Consider the following 21496-nt stretch of genomic DNA (forward strand, 5'->3'; position numbering starts at 1 on the left):
TTTTTTTTCTTGAATTTAAATCTCTATTCATTTGAATAGCGAATCACAATATGTGTAAGATATGTTTTTTTTTCAACATCATCATATGTGGTGATGCTTGGTCTGCCAAATACAATAAGACCGTATTGTATAGATTTTAGGGTTATTTTTATCTTTTACCAATTTAAAATAACCACAAAATTCGCATTTTGATGATGATGAAAACGATGTGAATGGATGTAGTTTAACACTAGAGTTTTTTTTTGTTGGATCAATGCCGAACAATACAAAATATTATTCATGAATGAGAATGAATAGTAATGGTATTTTATCGCCCAAAATTATTATTGTGATTGTATGATTACATTTTCAAAAAAAAAAAAAATCAAATCCTAATCTAATCTAATCTAATGGATGGATGTGTGCTGCATGCACAGCATAGTAATCATGTATTCATATCTGCTATTTTCATTATGAATTTTATTTATTATTATTATTCATTGCATCCAGGTTTGATAAAGTCAAGTGGTGATCATCATCGATTGTGGTTCAAAATTTTTTTCAGTAGAATGGTTTTTTTTTGGCATCACACGACGATATGATGATGATGATGATGTGAATTAATAAAAACTAGTAGCAAGTATGAGTAGATGGGATACCTACTTTTTTTTTCTTGACAATGATGATACTTGAATCATTGATCATTGATCTACTTATTATTATTTTTTTATTTTTTATCTTTCTGCATCTTGTTACTGGTTTCATTATATATTTAGCTCAAGTACCTTTTTGAATCAAGAATCATTTTGGATGATTCAACTGTCATTGTTTGTCAGTTGTGTATGTAAGTCATTCATTTGTGGTACTGCACATCAACATGTCAAACATTGTTGTTGTTGTTGTCTTGAGAATCAAAGTGAATATGATGCATTTTCTTTTTTTTTTTCTTGACAGATCAATCAATGAAATCGTTTTGTTTTATTTTTCCTCTTTACATTACAAAAAAAAAATAATCTAAAAATACCATGTTCGATGTCGACGATTAGGTCAACATGCATGCATTCAGCCACGTGGATGTATATGTTGAATAGTGCAACAATGTGTAGCTTATGGATCAAATTGTTTCTCATAAACACAATCATATACACACACACACCTGTGAATCGTATTTGCAGCAACAACAATATGATCCAGTTATTTGAAATTTATTCTTCTTAAAATTTCAAAGTCAATTTATGCAGCATGCATTAATGGTCTGTATTGTATGATGATGATGATGTAGTGTTGGATTCAAATTTTTTTTCTGTATAAAATGACTATCTTTGTAATGGTTCATTGGCCACAAAATAATGAAACTGAATGGAATGAAATTAACCAAGGTCAAAATATCACTTCTGATGATGATGCTGATGTGATGGTTGTGTGTTGTTTGGGTTTGAACATTTTTTTTTTCTCGCCATTTCACATACATTCATTCCGCATCAATTCAGTTCAAAGATGATGATCAATAATTATTATTCGACCATTCGACAGGTAGTAATGGATGAATGAATGAAGATGAGTGAAAGAAAAGAAAAGAAAAGAAAAAAGGTTTCAATAATGGTGAAAGGTGTCCGAATCTAAAAAAAAGAGAATAAAGACGGTGAACAAGATTATAACAACGATGAACGAAAAAAAATGGGCATACAGAAAGCAATGCTCAATAGTTGACCACATAAGCCGGTTCCATAGTGGCCAACAAGATGTGTGTGCATCCATCATTCTATCGAAGTCGAAAAAGATGATCGCGACCAGTTTTTTTTCTTTTTGTTGTTGTTGTTGTTGGCCTTACCTTTTTCTCACACGTCTTGTCGTCGTTGTTGTTGTTGTTGTTGGCTTTCAATTCTTTTTCTCATTTGTGTATTTGGTATGGAAAACGTTTTTTTTCCCCTTTACTTTCTGAATAACACTTAATCAATTCAATGATCTTCTTTAATAATAATCATTCATAATCATCATAATCCATCATCAAAGTGTGATCCGATTATTATTATTATTATTAGCTTTTTTCATAATATCAGAAAAAAAAGAAATAACGCTATATGGTTATTATTATCGTTTTAATTTTGCTGATGATGATGATGATGATGATAATAGTGATAATAATATCCTTATTGGTCAAAACATGGTATCTATTAAATGAAAAAAAAATCGGATTTTAAAAGCTGTTGTTTTTTTCCGTTTTTGTTTCTAGCACTGATTCGCTCATTTGAAAATATTATGATGATGATGAGGATTTTTTGAAACTAGCGATAATTTTTTTTTATTTTATTTTAGCAACAAGTGAAAAGACACATTCAATTCTTATATAATGATTATATACAGCCAAACATATACATACATATATTGATTATGTTTCAGGTTTCTATAGTGCTATGAGAATTTCTTTTTTTTTTCTTTTAAATTTTTTTTCCATGATTCTCATCTAAAAATCCAACCGATAATATCAGATTGTATTTGTTCATACACTACTGCTTGATGGTTATTTATTTCTGTTTATTGTAAACCGTTTCTTTTTTTTCTTTGTCAAGAATTATCATTATCATGATGATAATATGTTGTCGAAATAAAATTGTGTGTATGGATGTTTGACATGGCCCATGATGAACATTAACCGTTACCATAGTCTTGTCTTGTCTTTCTATTTTCTTTTCATTGTGTTTTGAATTTCTTTGTGTTTTTTTTGGTTCCCATCTGGTATTCATTGTAATCATAAATGAATATCATTATATTATTACATCACATGGGGTATCATCACCGTAATTATTGTTATTGTTGTGGTATGGCCTGAGCCTGTGGTCAAAATGTTGTTTCTCGTTGCCTTTAATTTGATTCGATAACATTCAACAACGATGATGATTGATCAAATTCGATTCACAGCAACAATGAATTGAATGTCGATGCTTTTTAGGTTCTGGATGATATGTTATCGACCTAGAAATATAATCTAAATATTTCTGGGACCCATGTAAATCTTATTTATTCATTCATCTTGTTTCATCATCTTGTCTGTTATCTGTTCACTTTTTCAAGTTTGTCATCGTTTTCCTTCATCATTTGTCTGTTGTATGATTTTTTTTTTGGTTTTGTTTTGTTTTCGAATGTTGAAGCAAAAAAAAAACAAGTTCAAAAGAAAAAAAGCCGATTCGAAGCAAAGTTTATTTCGAATAATTAATAGGGGATCTCTTCTCTTTTTTTTCACTTTACGAATATATCTGCTAATTAGTTTTTTTTCCTCTTGGCCTCAAGATTCTTTGCCGTCGTTTTGCCCCCGGTTCATTTGCCAAGATGTTGATGATCTGGTGTGGAGAAGGAAAAAAGTTTCAACTTTGAAAACGAAATGAGAATTGGTATTTCCTTCTTATTTTTTTTTTTCACTTAAAACTTTTGATATACTTCTGGCGGCAATCATGGATGATACCATTTTCAATGATATGGCTGCCTGTCTAATTACCGACTTGTATACAGGTACGACTCTTTGAATACGCTCAGTTTTTTAGCATCATCTTCATCATCATCATTTTTTGTTTTGCTTGTGTCAAGATAAGCTTTTCACATTTTCTGTACTTGTATTGTCATTGTTATTGTCATTCATGAACGAAAAAAAAGTATGAAAATTTCCAAATTCCATATAATGAATAAATGGCCGTTACCATTATTATGTAGCTTACTACCTGATGGCCATATTTATAATATACAACAATAAATAATGGATACATACATTATCGTATAACACGCACAAACTTCGTGCAGTAGCAGATGCATTTGTTGCTATTGGTGTGTTATCTGTACACATTGTGACCAAACTTCTGTCCTTCTGTTATATATTGTATTATAAATCGGAATTTTTTTTTATGCTTCTGTATGGCATACACAATAATGATCATCATCCGAATGAATGATGACCATCCATTCAATCAAATGAATGGATGAATGTCTTAAACCGGCCATGACCATCGATGATGATGATGATGATGATGGCCATCAAAAAGTCGTAGGATGCCATAGTTTGAGTAATACATTTTCCAACCACATGCACGCATTTTATTGATTGGTCAATCCATTGTGTCTGTGTGTGTGTGTGTGGAAAATTGTCTTACCCAAATGATGGAAAATGTTGTAGAAATTAACTTGGACATTACATTGATTCCGGTCAAAAATCACAAATCGTTCATGTCAACGTTTTTTTTTTACTGGTCACGAAATTCGTTGTTCCGTTTTTGTTAAATGTTTTTCTCTGTTGATTGTTGATCATAATAATGGCGTCTGTCTTCTGGTGTGTTATGACCAATCCAATTTCTTAACTGAAATTGGCCACCTTTTTTTTAATGCAATTAGTTTGTATTTATAATACCTTAATAATTTCATTGAATCTGTACACATAATAATCTTGTCGTTTCTCATTATCATCATGATCATTCATTTTCAAATAGCTGACCATAACCATCAAATTTGAAAGGAATCAAACTTTATCTTTGATTTTTTTTTTTCGTTGTTTCGTCGTTCCAGTTATCATTCCACTCCTTATTGTATGTTGATTGATTATTGACATTTTTCTCCACTAGATTTACTTTACTGCTTGAATGTGAACATATCTATCTATCTATCTATCAAACAAATGCAATTTCTTCCTGGAAGAAAAAAAAATTTCAGTTTGATTGACTCGACTCGAAAAAAAAATTTATATTTTAATTAGAACTTTTGCTGGTTTGGTTTAGTTTTTTTTTTTTTTTTTTGCAAAACATTTTCGACATTATCATCGATAGACGTAGGCGTCAATAGTGTCCACCATTTAAATGAATGCTGCTGCTGTGTAATGCTTCAATCACAATCCAAATGCAACACACACACACACACACACTTGTCACATTGCATGATGGTGATGTTCATCATCATCATCTTATGATGTTGAATATGAGATATGTAGCGATTCATTCATTCATTCATAGAAAATGATCGATTTAAAAATATTCCTTGGTGATTAAGACGAAATGATTCAACGAACGAATGATAAAATGATAATGTGGTGTGTGTGTAGTAATACATCAGCATAGGGTCAATCTCAACGTCACCTCTCATATGCACATCAATCATAATATCAGCCTCATGATGTTGGTGTAGTTCGGGAGTATAAATTTTTTTTTCTGAAAAAAAAAGTTTCATAGCTTACTGCTGCTGCTGCTGCTTGTACCTTTCTTACCATCCGATCGGATCCGATCAAATTTACGAATGGCAGTTTTTCTACTTTTAGCCAATGGCAATTTCTATATATACTTGACAATGAGCAGATGTGTTTTGAACAAAATTTTCTGTTTCATCATCATCATCATCATCATCATGATCGTTGAATAAGATCATTTAGGTAGAATTATTATCAATGTATGACAGATTACTATGTAGTTATATGATCGATTGTATTCAATCGATCAATTCATACGACAATTGTTTTTTCTTATGTATCCAATGTTGATATTGATTGGCAGAACAAATTGTCGTTCATGTTTATTATCGATGTGTATTTCGATTTATCAATAAATATTCTTCAGTATTGTTTTGCGATGAAAACATTTTTATCAGAATCGATTTGATTATTGTAAATCCATTGATTATGACAATAACAATCAAGGAATGAATGAATGATTGTGATCCGTTTCGAATAATTTGTCACGATTTCTTTCTTTTCAAACATCATCAAATTACAACAATGATGGGTATGTGTGTGTGTGTCGTTGTACCGGCTTCCTTGTATTTTGATAATGAACGGTTTTCGGTTTTTTGTCCAACATTCTTGTTGTTGTTGTTGTTGTTACTAATCTTTTTTAATTGCCAAATGTTCTTCATACATAAAAATTGGTTAGTGGATAATAACACAGAAGAAAGGAAAAGATGCAAAAAGTTTTTCATCATGAATGGATGATGATGATGATGATGATGGGTCAAAATAAAAAGCTGTGACCAACCATATCAATCTGAATTGTCTATCCATGAATTACCTGGACAACGAATAGAAACAGATAGAAAGACATGTAACATTCATGGTCATATCATTTTGCGGAATGAAAATCATCATCAAGTCAAGTTTGGTTTAGATGACTGGATGAAGGGAATAATTTGATTTGTCGTTTTTCTAATAGCATTTCTTTCTCTCTCTCTCTCAGATTTCCTTGTAATAGCCAAATGGTCATTCTAATTTGATTAAACTAATGATGTTTTTTTTGCATGTTGTTTTGTCCATATATATTTGATGACCAAAATCAAATGAATCTCGACAATGAAAAACAGCAATAGTTGAAGAATTGTCTCAGGATAATGATGATGGTAATGAATATAATAATGATTCAGCATTCAGCTAGCAAACAATCCATCTGTTTTGTTGTATTGAAGGTTTGATCCACATCCAACAACATTGATATGGATTTCTCACCTTGCCCATTTGGTCAGTTGATTGGTCGGTTTTTTTGTCGTCCTCTGTCTTATTGACCGAATGATGATGACGATCATGATGATGATGATGATGATGATGATGATGATGATGATGATGATGGGTGAAAAGAATTAAAATAAAAAGACTTTGAAAACAAAAAAAACTTGCTACATCGTCAACTGTATGTTGATTGTATTCCAGAAGACCTGTTTTTATTTTTTTCTGTTTCTTAATTTTCATTACCATCCTCATCATACATTATATTGCCAATTTTGAAAGGTTCGTCATTTTTTTTTTTTATTATTATTATTATCACAATTTCTTTCATACTAATGAATAGCGCATCTTTTCTATTTCTATCATAATATAAATGATGATGATGATGGTGATGAATAGATGGATGGGATAGATATATAGACGAATGAATAGGGTACTATTTGGTGGCTGTTCATCATCATCACTTTATTTTTTTTTTTTTTGTCTTGTAAAATTATTTTTTATGACCATTTTGAATGAATTCAATTCAAACTATGACGACGATGACATTGAAGGTCTAGGATTAGATTTTAAGATTTTCATCACTTGTAATGTCTATATCCATTGGTCAGCATTTAGCTAAGGTATATATGTAAAATTCATTCATTCTCGCACTGATTCTGATGATGATTTGTGTTTTGTATTTTTGGATTTAGAATTGAATAAAAATTGAATTTTTTTTAAATACACAACGTGGCCATAAATTTTTCGGCATTCAAAAAAAAAAATATGAAGATTTTTTTTCCCCCAATTATGATCAATGGTGATTTGGCGTTTTTTTTTAAAAAAAAAGAATGATCAACGAAGAATATCAAGAATCCGTAGTCTGTATTTTTTATTTCAAAAATTTTCTTCCATAAAGTCTGGCGGTAATATTCGGTCCCTTGATATTTTTGTCGGTTTGCTTGTTTTGTCCAGTATAAATTGAATAAATTAAATTAGCATATATACGTATAAGCTAATGGAATGTATTCGATGTTTTGAATGTGGTGAATTTCTTTATTTTATTTCTATTTATTTTTTTTAATGCTATCCGGTCCATATGTTGTTGTTGTTGTTGTTCGAAGTTGAAGTTTGTCGGCTTTTTTCTTTATTTATATTTGATGATCATGATCATGATGATGATGATACACATTCATCATTGATTCATTCATATTCATAAAAATAATGAAAATATTCATTCAGTGGATATATTCATCTTGCAGCTTTGAATATTAATGTTTTTGTGTGTGTTGTCCTATTGTCAGTGATGAGAAAAAAAATGAATATGATAATGAATGAATGAATGGCAGACTTTCCTATTGTGTGGAGATTGTGCTACCCTACCTACCTGTTTAATGATTGTCGAATTGATCGATTTTGTTTCACAATTCGATCATTGTCGTCATACCGCATAATAGTGTTTTTCTATTTATATTTTGTTTTGACAATTGTCTGTTGTTGTTGAAAAAAAAAATTCATAACGAACCTAGAAAATCATTTATTCACTTTAGCTTTGGTCCATTTTGTTTAGTTTTCAACTGATCTGATCTCGTTTTGTTGTGTGTGTTGGTCCATAGTTTTATCCATCCAAAAGATTCCCATTTCACATAAACAATACACATTGACATTGATTTACCGTCAATGTGAATGTTGCTCAACTTTTTTTTTGTCCTTGATCAACAACAACTCCTCCCCAACATATTGGGAACAATTGTGATGACATAGTTTGTTGACCAAATGATAATAATAATGGTGATGATGATTCGCATACAAATCGGTTTTTATACGCTAAAATGCACCCATTTTTTCATGGGGAGAAAAACTGAATTGATGCGTAAAGCACAACCATAGTAATTATCTAATCGATGAAGCCACTGATTGTGTCCATCGATCCATTCACAGACAACAATGGTGCACATTTTTTTTTCATTTGATTGATTTCTCTCATCATTGTCAATTAACATGAAACAACGTTGCTGCTTCTCCATTCTGTTTAAAGATCCTTTGATTTTAATTTATACAATACAATGTAGTACTATGCGTGTGTCTGTATAAACGTTCCATTCATTTAATGATGATGATTGTTCAATTGTTGAACAGAATACAGCAACTTGATCATCGTTAGTTTTTCGCATTTCCCTGCTGATTTTTCATTATTTAGTCTGTAGTAGTACGTGCTATTTCTATGTTGGTGATGACTATTAATCAGTATTAAACCATACGATTGGTCTGATTAGTTTGTAAATGATGTTTCTATTGATACAAAAATAAAATTTTCAAGATTGGATTAGCCCCGGCGATTTGGATGATCTTTCATCCGTAGGATGATGATCTTATTATTCAGTTACTACTAGATTATTTGCAATTTTTAATTTTGTTTTTTTTTTGTTTCTTTGAATAAAAAAAAATGAAACCAAAATTCTGTCAACTTGTTACACATACATACATTTATTGTGTGTGTGTGTGCGTGTGTGTTTGTGCTTGTTTGAATAGGATCATATTTCCGTCGTTGTTTGGTTCCTATATAAATTGTCCACATAAAAGAATCAAATTACTGCCCGAATGAATCCATTTGGTTGTAATCCGATCCTCGATCCGTATTTATAACGGATACGGTTATTGACAATAAAGATGTCATACAAGCCCGGCTGATAATAAATCCAGCTATATATGTATTGTATTATCGATAATTTATTTATTTTATTTTTTCTTTTTGTCAATTATGGCAAGTGCACACATTGTCCACTGTTCTGTTCTGTTCTGTTATGTTTGTTTATTCAATTAAATTATTGGCCATTATTTTCTTACTGGCCATCATCATCATCATCATCATCATCATTATTGAAACATTGTAATTTGAGTTCAGCATATGGATAATCCATAAATTCTGTGGATCCATTATTTGAGATGATGATGATGATGATGATAATGTGGACATTGAAAAAAAATTTATCATCCAAAAAATTCATTCATTTTTAGTTTAGTAATTTAAATGGAAAAAAATCATTTATTTTTTTGTTCGTAATCCCATAATCATCAACATCATCGGTGGCCATAAATTTATTTGAATTGATGACAAGTTTAAGAAACCAGACGAATATGGCTTTTTTTTGTTTTTTTTTCACTTTTTAAAATGATTAACATTGATGATGATGATGTGGACGACATCCCCATTGGAATTTGTTTTCTTTTTTTTTTCTTCTTCTTGAAAATGTTTATTAATAGCAGCTAAAGACATTTGAAATTTGTGTGTGTGTATGTGTCGAGTATGAAATGTTTTTTTTTTGATAGTAGCAAATCACAAACACACACACACACCGTGTCTCGTTGACTACCCATTTTTTATATTCCCAAAAAAAAAAAAAATGTTCAGCAAAAAAAATATCCGTATTGATCACCCAAATTGATGTTTATATGTTTGCGTGATGGAAGGCAAAGTTGATTGACTGATTGATTTTCCTGTTTTGGTTATTTTTATTTTTTTTTTTTGAATTCATGAAACAAACCGATTGATGCAATTTCGACTACATTTTCGTTGTATTATGGTTTGGAATTTTAATTTTAATTTTTATTTGTTTTTTCTTTACTTTTTCATCATCATGATGAATCGTTCAATAATTCTTGTTTGTTTGCGTTGAGCTTTTATTATTACTCTACCTGTTTGTTTGATTATTTTTTGTTGTTGTTGTTTTTTGTTCGAATGTTGGCGCCATTTAATTGTCGCAATGAATGAATTATTTGTAGTGATCCTCATTGGTTTATTTTATTTTTTTTTACACCACACACGCACACATACAAAGGGTTATTATTTAAGTTACAATTTATTCATTTGCAAATTAATTTGTTTTTTTTTCAAAACTATAAAAATAACAACAACAACAGCAACAAAAAAACCAGTGTTTTTCAATTTATTTACAGATCATCATCAACCGGTCGGTCATCTGGTCTTCATTCGTCGTTAATGAATTCATGATGATGATGAAAACAATACAGAAACATCACAGAAAGCCATCATCATCATCATCGTAGTCATGAGGAGAAATCCAATTTATACAAACACTTGATGTATGACTATTTTTTATACACGATTTTTTTGTTTGTTTGTTTGTTTCAAATAAATTACCGAAATGGATTATTGTCTAGAAAAAAAATGAGTTTGATTGTTTGGCTATTCGTTTTTTTTTAGAAACAAATCAAATATATAAAATGGACCACGATGTTTTTTTTTTACCAACTTTTCACATTTCATTTTATTTGGCCATTGGCCATCCTATTTATTGTGATGTGTAACAATAATTAATAGACATTTTATAATTGAAATTGCTAATGATGATGATGATGATGATGAGTTTCCTGTTTTCTATTCCTATATAGACTGACTGACCACCACACCAGATGTTTGGCAGTATAGGCGTGAAAATTGATGATGATGATGATGATGATCTATACACACATTTTGAATTTCATTTCGTTTCGCTTCTGTAAAACACAAAAATTTTTTTTGTAAAATAAGGCAATTTACTGAAATGAAATGAAAAAATTCATTTCATTTGATACAACAACAACAACAACAACAAAAAGTTTGGCAGGTGAATGTTTCGTTTGTTTGAACCACCAATCTCGTGACCATTAATATTTGTGAAAGATTCGTGTGGTTCTTTAAAAAAAAAAAAAAATATTTCGCCATCTCTACCCAATTAGTTATTTGTCAATCCACGAATATCAATGGAGATGGAGATAGATAGTTAATTAGATCCATTTAACTTATTAATGTTTCGTTTTTTTTTCTTCTTCTTCTTCGTCTTTGGGTGCCATTTTGATTGATCGTTCGTTAGTTTTTTTTTTTTTTTTTTTTGGCCATTCCAGTGAAGGTAAAACCACAGCCATCAATTCGTGAATTTTTTTTCCCCATCCACACATATACACATATAATAATTGATTCGATCATTTTCTCTTTGTCAGTTAGTCAGTCAGTCAGTTTATTTTTTTTTGTGATTGCTTTGCTATATATAATGATTATAATCACTATTAGTCGACTACCTATGGATTTATTTGGTATCTGGTTTGTCTGTGAATTTAAACTTTTCTTTTTAATTTTGCTTTTGTTTACAAGATTTCATTGTCAAGTTTTTCAACATTTTTTAGATTTTGATCTAGTTAAATTGGTTGATCATTTCATCATCATCATCAGTAGCATATAAGTAGTTTATTTATTATTTTGAATCATGAATCACTTTTTTTGGCCTATTTATTTTTTTTTGTTGTGTAATAAATTGCTTTCGTTTATTATAAATGAAAGAATCGTATTTCGTATTCCATCATCATCATCATCATTTTGATGATATATTTTCATATTCATCATAGTCGTGGAGGTGGTCATGATTTATGTACATTGCATTTTGGAAATTTCCTATAAACTTTTTCTCATTTGAATCACGATTTTGTTGGGAACAATTTTTCTTTTCATGTTGGAAAATTAAAATCAAACAAGAAACTTTTGACCTCCGGTCAATTCCTTTTAGCACATTTATTTGGGATTTTTTTTTTGTTTTGTTTCGTTGTGATGTTTACAATGTGTCTGAGATTTTGACCACCAACCACCATCATCCTTTTTTTCTGGTTGTTTTGTCGGTGATGAATTTTCAGTCATTTTCTTTGTTGTTTTTTTTTTATTGTTATTGCATTGCTTTTAGCACTGAAATAAAAAAAAAATTGATCAGAACTCTCTCTGTTTTTTTTTTTTTTTTTTTTTGAAACAATTCTTGACGATTATTATTAGAGAAAAAAAAACAACAATAACATTTCGTTGTTGTTTGTGTTTGTGTTTGTGTGTTTGAATTTGAATTTGAAGCAAAAATAAAATAAATGTCTGGCCATCACATCATACACACATTCAGTGTTTGCACATGTTTTCTATCCATTTCCTTTTCAAGAATTTTTTTTTTTGTTGTTCTCTAAATATTTTCAGTCGCTTGACCATATATGAAAATAGAAAAACAATGAAGACTTTTTGATTTTGACCACTCATCAAAAATTTGATCTGTTTTTTTTTCTTCTTCTTTGAATTCTGGCTTTCTTTTTTTTGCCGCTTTTTTTTGTTCGTTCGATATCCGGATGAACATCAGTCGGGTTGAACAGAAAAAAAATGAATTAAGTCATTGAATTTTGTGAAAGTAATTAAGTTATTAGATTAGTTGTGTGTCCGGTATGAATTTTGAAACAAACGAAAAAAAAAATTGATATTGCTTATGATCATTACAAACATATACAGCCGACCAATTGGATGATGATCATCATCATCATCAAATTTATTTGGCCACCTAATTTGATTGTGTTCACACACACATACACATCATATGTGTGTGTCGATTATACATTGGGTTGTGTGCGTTTTCTTCTTATGTCCATCATGATGATGATGATGATCAATTCCCGTAAAATTTTTTTCTTTTGAAAGATTAGAATTTTTCTTTTTTTTTCTGAAAGGACTTTGTCCTAAATACATTACATTACATTGAGCTATGAATGAATCTTCGTGAAAATATGTTGTTGTTTTTTTTTCATTCAACCTTTGTTCAGGTAGAGGCCAATCATGCTTTTCACCTTTGACCTTGCTTTTTTTTGAATAGGTGGGTTTCATAGGTTTCATTCTTTTTTTCTTTATTCACAATCATTTTGGTATTTTCGTGGAGAAAAATGACCAGAAAAAAAATGAAGAAAAATGAAGAAAAACGTATACAACACTAGCCACCGTAATAAAAGCATGTTGTTTGTGTGTTATTCATGGCTTATATGAAAAACTAACTTCATTGTCGATGTGAGCCGTTTAGGTTTTATGCTTTTATTTAATTTGTGCTAAATTATTGACGGCTACACCAGACCTTGGAGCAGGCAGCAACATGTCATGGATATGGACACGTACTACACTTTTTGTGGTACACGTACGTTTCTGTCTTAACATTGATGATAGTCCCGCTTTGTTATTAATATTGTAATGGTCAAATTTTTGGCTTATTATTATTATTTTGGTTGTTCATTAGTCAAATATATATATGTTATTAATGTCGGTGGGTAAGGCGTTGTTTTTTCTTTTTTCTTCTTACATTCTATTATATTATGGGCGTAGACGGTTTATTCATTCAAAGACATTGTCAATCTCAATCATTGCATCCTCATAGCATTTGTTCTTTGTCTTGTTTTTGAATTGCCGAAAAATAACACGTCGTCGTGCAAAACAGACATATATAAATACTGATAGATAGATAGCTATAAAGAGAGAGAGAGGTGTGAAAGGTCAAATCTTGTCGAATATGTGGTGGTCGCCTTTCTTTCTTGCTTGATGATGATGGTTGTTTTTTGTTGTTGTTGTTGTTGTTCATAATGATTGCCGCCAAACACACACACACACACTTTATAACAGAACTATGGATGACCATTATTTTATCATACCGAACCGAATAATTAAGTCTCTCTTTGGTTCTCTCATTTCTATATCTTTCTGGTCGGCTTTTATTCTTTTGACCAAACATTTTTCTTGATTTTCATCATTCATTGTTTTTTTTTTTGTTGGTTGGTTGGTTGATTGGTTGTTTAATCCACTGTATATATCTTTGCATTTTTAGATGTTTTTTTTATGAATCGAAACGTGTCTTCAGTATCTCGGTGTTTATGTGGAAAGCGAAATTAGCCAATGATCTGATCAACAGAATGGCATTTCACCTTTGTTCTTTCACTATTCTCGCTCAAACATAACACACACACACACCCGAAGATTTAAGAGAAATAAATCCATAGATTCTAACCAAGTTTATGTGAATAGTATGAATGAAATGATCATACACCATGGTCAACAGTTGATCACACCACCACAACTACTACTAACGATACTGTTTTGGATTTGTATTTGTCTGTGTCTATGATCACCCGGTATGAAAGTCTATATTTTTTCCTTGTCTATTTTTTTTTCTTCATTTTTTTTCATGGAGATCAAACTTTATCGATTAGGAATGTGCTTAATCTTCTTGATCGTTTTTCCATCCCTTGTCGTTATTGTTGGAAACCAAAAAAAAAAAAAAAAATTCAGGCTAGGCCACAATACATTTTGTATTATGGCATAAATATAAAAAATAGTTTTAGTTAGGTAAATCGACTTTGACCTTTAAAAATAATTTCTTTTCCATCATGGTTATGCTCTGGTTTTGTTATTTATTGTGTTGCAAATAAGGAAAATGATTTCTTTGGTTTGGCGATCGAAGTGATAGAATTCCCACTGTGTGGTGTGCTAGTTGTCCATTATTTATCTATCTATTCACTTGTGATTTTTTTTTTTTTTTTTTGGTTTTTGTTTTTAAAAGTGCGAATTTGACAGTTCTACATTGCCACATACATACATACATACATACAGTCTAGTTAAGATGATGATGGTGATCATTGATGATCAACAATAACAAATCGAAAGTCGTTACTGAATGTGAATGTTTGAATGAATTGAACATATATTTCCATAAACGGTTACATGCCGTGCAGGTTTCATATGCAGAATCTCTCTTTCTATATCTGGATCAAATGAAAATGACCCCCTTTTTGTTGTTGTTGTTGTTGTTGTTCATGTTGTTTTTCTTTCAGAAAAAATATAAGTCATACAAAAAAAAAGAAACCTAAGGCCAATTTTCAATGAATTCGACCATTTGTTTGTCTACAACTCAGTAATAATGATGGAAAAACAGTTTAATTTTGATTGACTTTGAAGAAAAAAAAATCGATTCGGTTCAAGTTATTCAATTCGAATCCAATGAACCATATATACCGTATATATTCACACAAAGAAAAATTTCAATCAACCAACCGATTGATAACAAAATATATAAAAAAAATGTCATGACGAATGAAATGTAAATGGAAAAAGCCTTTGAAACCATTATTTCATCGACTGAAGTGTGTTTGATCTGTGTGTGTGTGTGTATTAGAAAAGAATGACAATTTCAAATAATCAATTTTTGCATACAGTTGTTGTTTGTTTGTTTGTTTCTATGTCATATATCTTGTGATCTATAGAACTACTACGTACAAAATGTGCGCGTACCCGAAACGATTTTCATACTGTCTTGTGTTTTGTTTGTTTGTTTGATTCATTTTATTGTTCTCTCCATTGAAAACGGTGACTTATTTTTTTTTTTTATTTGACGACAAAAAAAGTGAGTGTTTTTTTTCTCATTGAAGAAAAATTGAATTGAATTGTGCTGCACTATTATTGAATACTATGGAACTTTGTCATTCACTTATCATCCCTTTTTTTTCGTTTGATTGTTGCTGTTCACATATACAAACCTTATGTTTTTTTTTTGTCTTTTATTCAACTTTAACTTTAACTTAAAAATTCAATTTCTAGATCAACAACGATAGTAATCAACAACAATCTTGGCCCTGTTTTTTTTTTTTTTTTTGGGCCCAGCCATGAAATTCCAGGTCTATTATTGAACATTGAATCAATTTGATTAGCTCTTCAATGATATTTATCGATACAAACTGTGTTTGTGTATAGTGTCACGAACCAAAAGTAAAAAAAAACATACTGAAGTGGTACTTGAGTTGAGAAAACAAAAAAAAATTGACAAGAAAGACCCAGTTTATTATTTTTTTTCCCGTAACTTGTGTCTTTCATTCAGACTTTGATGACAATGAGCTTGGTTGGTTTTTCTTTTCCGTTCGGATAAATAAAAAAAAAATCTTTTCTCCCGTCATTATTGTCATTGTTGTTGTTGTTGTTGTTATTGTTGTTGTTGGCCATTGAAAATTGAATTTGTCTCCAGTGATTCGAAAATATCTTTTCCATTTTTTTTTCCACTAAAATGAAAAATTCAATTCATTATGTTTGGCCATTCTACATTCTTCAGATCTACTTTACAAAATCGTTTGTCATCATCATCATGATCATTGTTCTGAGTTGGTCCAAAAGTTTTATTTTATTTTTCATTGATTTATTATTTACTGTTTTCCATTGTTATTGTTTGTTGTTATGGTCACAAAACGAAAGGATGATGATGATGATGATGATCGGTGGCCATCATTTCCTGTTCGGACATTTGGACATTTGGACATGTCTAATAACATGACCATATTGATACTTTTGAATAAATTATCAAATTTTTTTTTGATTTTTATGAATGATATTTTTATATATACCTGTATTCAGGAAAAAAAATCAAAAATTGGTTTCTTCGGCTTTTCATTTATTTTCAGAAAAAAAAATCGTCTTTGGATTATTTCTACGTCTTTTGATTTAAATTAAACATCCATTTACATTTACATATACGTTTGTGTGTGTGTGTGTGCATGTTTGCCATAATACCCATATACGCGCTACAGGGAGTTTTATTTTCTGAATTGAATTTCATTTTCTGTTTTAATACATTAAGAAGAAGAATTATTATTCATCGAAGCAAAAATTTTCATACAACACACACACACATACATCACAAATGTATCGATATTATTGAATAAAAAACTAAAACTAAAAACGGAAAAGGAAATCAAAAACGTTCAAAACGGAATCATGCATCATGTAATAAAAAATTTTCTGTTTTTTTCTCATTTCAATTCTATTGTTCAGTTTGTCTGAGTCATCATGATTCAATCCTTTTTTATTGAGAAAAAAAATTATTCAACATTCATTCATTTACCCAAAACGTTTCGAACCGGAATTCACTTTATGCAACATCATTCTTTCCCAGGGTCTTTTGATCAATTTTGGACCATCTGAATTTGAATATATGTTGATAATTGAATCATTAAACCAGAAAAAAAATACGAATTGAAAACATTAGTCACCTATGTTGTTTTTTGTTTTGATATGGTAATCATCATCGTCTTAGTGTTTTTTTTTCTCATTTATTTCATGCTTTTTTTCAACATTGTTACCATCCAAATACTGATGATAATCTTGATGATGACCGTCAGGATGTATGAAAAATAAAATTTCGTTTCACACGGTCCAACCACATCAGAATCGACAAGTTGACTATGTGATGATGATGGTGGTTGCTGTGTGACTTGTTTCTTTGTATTTAATTCTCATATTTTGAATTTAGAATTAAATATTCATCGTTATCGTTATCATCATCATCATCATTATGATTATGATTGCTGCGGTCTGTGATGACATGACATTTCTTTTGGCTTGAATTCATAACTTTTTTTTTGTTGGCTTCTGTTTGAAAGATTGAATTTCTTTTAGAATAAATTTTTTTTTTCTATCAAAGATTGTTGATTTTGGCTTATTTCACCATCCTTTTTTCTGTCTTGAATTTCATTCTTTTTATTGCCATCATCATCATCATCATCATGAAATTTTTAGCAATATTCAATGACATAGATTCTGGTATAGAATTTGTCAACTCTTCTTGCTTTTTTTTCCTCTTTGACAATATAAGATGCTTGTTGATTCTATAAACTTGAGTTTGTCATTTCATTCAAGATTTGGATCATGTTTTTAATTGTCGTTTGGGCATAACATTGTTTTCAAATTTTAAATCATTGAATTTCAATGATGAAAAAAAAGTCAAAAACACAAAAAAATGGCAACTTATCAAAACAAACAAACTTTTCACTATTCACAACAAGTGGACAAATTTAGATTTCTTTCAAAAAAAAAAAAAAAAAAATGTCGAATCTGTTTTTCCTCATAAATGGTGATTGAACTGAATTTAATTTTTTTTTTTTTGAGAATCACCACTGAATTGAAGAAGATTTGAATTTTTCAAAACAAACATCATTCATCCATTGAATGCTGATGCTGTATAATGTCTCAAGTCTGTTTGTATGTAACTTGATCTTATTTATGTGAGTCACAAGTAACAACAACAACAAGCGAGACAAATCTTAATGTAAATCTTAATCTAAATTTTGTTTGACGTTTCCATCATCATGAAGAATGTCGATGTTTGTTTGTTTGTTCCAGAATGAACTGTAAATTTTTATTTTTCATTTTTTTTTTTGTTGTTGTTGCTGAGAATTTCATGCACGAATATCTTGATCATTTATTTCATTTCCATGAAAATTATTACGACATTTATATATTCAGTCGATTAACTGTCACCATCTCATCATCATCATCATCGTTAGTGATGATGGTTATTATGGTTTTTTTTTCTTCATAATGTTTCTTGACTACAGAAAGAATAATATTTAAGATGTGGGGAGCTGGTGATGGATAAATTTAGAATTTGTCACACACACACACACACACCTTACTGTTTATTCAATAACGATATATTGAAATTTCAATTTCAATTCAATTTTTCTTTATTTATTTACCACAAACATTTTGGTTAGCACAAAAAAAAATAAAACAAGTTATGCTTGAAATTAAAATTAATGTTCATGGTTGTTGTTGTTGTTGTTGCCTCATTCGAATTTGAAATGGATTCATTTGATTTGATTTTTATTTTCTGCGTTTAATCGAATGGAAACTATGAGAACAACAAAAATTTGCAACCAAAACCAATGTATCTTGTTTGCTAGTTTTGTTTGTGTCTTTTCCAATAGGCACGTAGAAAGTTTTCATTTTTTTTTTTGTTTCTGGATCAAATTATCCGTTTTTTTCCGTTGTTATGAGCGCCCAAATATTGACAAGAAAAAAAAATAACCGCCATATTCAAATGGCTAATTACATTACATTAATATATCTACAACAGAAACAAATTATCTATACAACAATCTATTATCGTTTAACAACAATATTTGTCTGGTAAAAAAAAAAACAAAAAACAAAACGGTGATTAGCATAATGGATTTTTCATAGAAGAAAACTGAATAACAATACAATGATGATGATGATTACTAGTGATTAGTAGTGATTGGTAATTAACGATCAACCCAAAACACAATCAATTAATTTTTCAGAAAGCTACTTCAGCTTGCCTGTGTAAAAAATGATAACATATAAATTCAGTGACTGTGATGACGATGATGATTCAATTATTTGATTGAAATTTTTCCTGTTATATGAATGATACATTCGGAACAACAAAAACAATAATCATGAATCATGATGGATCATTAGTGAGAAAATTCAAAGAAATTCAAAATGGATGATGAACATTTTTAATGACATCTTTCATTCGACTTACTACTGCCACTATCATCATTATCCTTCAGGCGAAAAGGTTTTAAATCTTTTTAGGTTGAATGTCAGTGACACACACACGCAGTAATTCAGTGGTCACTATAGTACGAATTTAATGTCTTGCTTCTGCGGAAAACAAGACAAGACAAGACTATAGTTATTCCCGAATATAATAGTTATTTGAATTTTTTTATTTTTTTTCTGTTTGTCGATAAATAAAAATGACACTTTTTTGCATTGTATTGTCATGATGCTGTCATCATCTTCCATTGTCTTGATTACATTCGAATGAATGAATTGCTTCTATGTTTAATTTAAATCTTCTTTTTTCATCGCCTAATCAACCTGTCACCTGTGTTTGTTGTTGTTGTTGTTGTTGTTCCACTCATATGCTAATTTAATATAATATAATGTAACATTACTACTGTCTGTATGATCTTTGTGTGAAGATGTCATCATCACCGTCTTTCCTCTACTATGTTTGTCCACACATGATAATTATCAATATTTCATTTCATTTTCGTTCTCAGCTACAATCAAGAGACGGTAAATCTTTTTCTTTCTCTTCTCCATTTCCTAAATAATTCATTTCTTTTAGTTGAAAACATGAAATGACATCGACCTTCAAAATATCATTTCTTTCCTAAACAAAACAAAAACAATTAGAATCATTTGCTCCATTACATTATTATCATCATTTTAATATACATAATAAAAATGGTGAATCGTAGTTTGAAGAAAATGAACCGTCAATTGTAAGGCTATCAATTTTAACCAACCTGCCAAATATATTTTTTCAAAGCATATTCGTATTGAATAAAAGTGTCGGCTATAATCATTATTTCATTATTATTTTGTTCTTCAAAATTAAACCCTCCTTATACAGCATCAAAAAAAACAAGAAGTGTTTCATCAAAAAAAAAAACAAACCATTTGTAGGTTGTTGGCTTAAATATAAAACCTTAATTGAATTCATCCTTCTTTTTCAGGCACAAAAACACACACACATACACTATGTGTATGATCCATTCAAATTGATGTGATATTGCATCCACCTAGTACACAATAGCTTTTGATGATGATGATGATTCAACAGAAAAAAAAATATTTAATGTTTGTCGTCTTTATTCAATCTTGTTGTTGTTGTTGTTGTTATTCGTGTTATACGATAACGATGATGCCTACGATGAAATGTTGATTGAAATTTTTTTTTCTATCCCGTTTATATACAATGAATAATACACACACACACTGATTACTGACAAAACTATGATTATAATGAACACCATGTTTCCATTTTCGCCTATAGGTTCATCATCATCATCAATGTTTGTGTGTGTCTGTATGGATCAGTTTTAATGATTGATTCACTTTTCTGTTCTGTTGTTGTCGCTGAACGTGTCGTCGTCGTCGTCGATGTATTCACCATTGTTCATTGTTGGATTTTTTTTTTTTTAATATTCTCCTTTCCCAGTATTTCTATGTGTGTGTTTTGTGAATTCAATTCACCACAAACAAAGATGATGATGATGATGATGATGAAGGGAAAATTTTCTTTTTTTCTTTCCATTCAATTTTTCTATAATGTTATCATCGTGATATTTCAATGAAAAAGATCCATTCGAAATATTATCATCATCATCGATTGGATCGGTGGGCCAATTAGATTGGATTGACTTAATGATGATGTTTAGATGTTCTTCAATTTGTCCATAAATCATTGTTGGTATGTTTGTAGGTGTTATTGAATTTGTAGAATTATAAAATGTTAAATGATAATAGTTCATAATAATTATCATGGATGGATTGATTGCAAGATTTATTCGTTGAAAATTGTTTGTTTCAGGTCGATTCATAGTGTTTTTACTGTGCGAAAAAAAAATCGAAATTGTTGATGTTGTTAATTAGTGTTG

The 21496-nt window shown here is 30.0% G+C and overlaps 1 protein-coding gene across 1 annotated transcript in view; it reads left to right on the forward strand.

Moving 5' to 3' along the window:
- The window catches only part of Ephrin (ephrin), a 109426-nt gene that overhangs the window by 37403 nt on the left and 50527 nt on the right, over nt 1-21496 (forward strand). The window lies entirely within an intron of this gene.

This window comes from Dermatophagoides farinae, chromosome 10 (genome assembly GCF_024713945.1).
Source record: "Dermatophagoides farinae isolate YC_2012a chromosome 10, ASM2471394v1, whole genome shotgun sequence".
NCBI classification, from domain to species: domain Eukaryota; kingdom Metazoa; phylum Arthropoda; class Arachnida; order Sarcoptiformes; family Pyroglyphidae; genus Dermatophagoides; species Dermatophagoides farinae.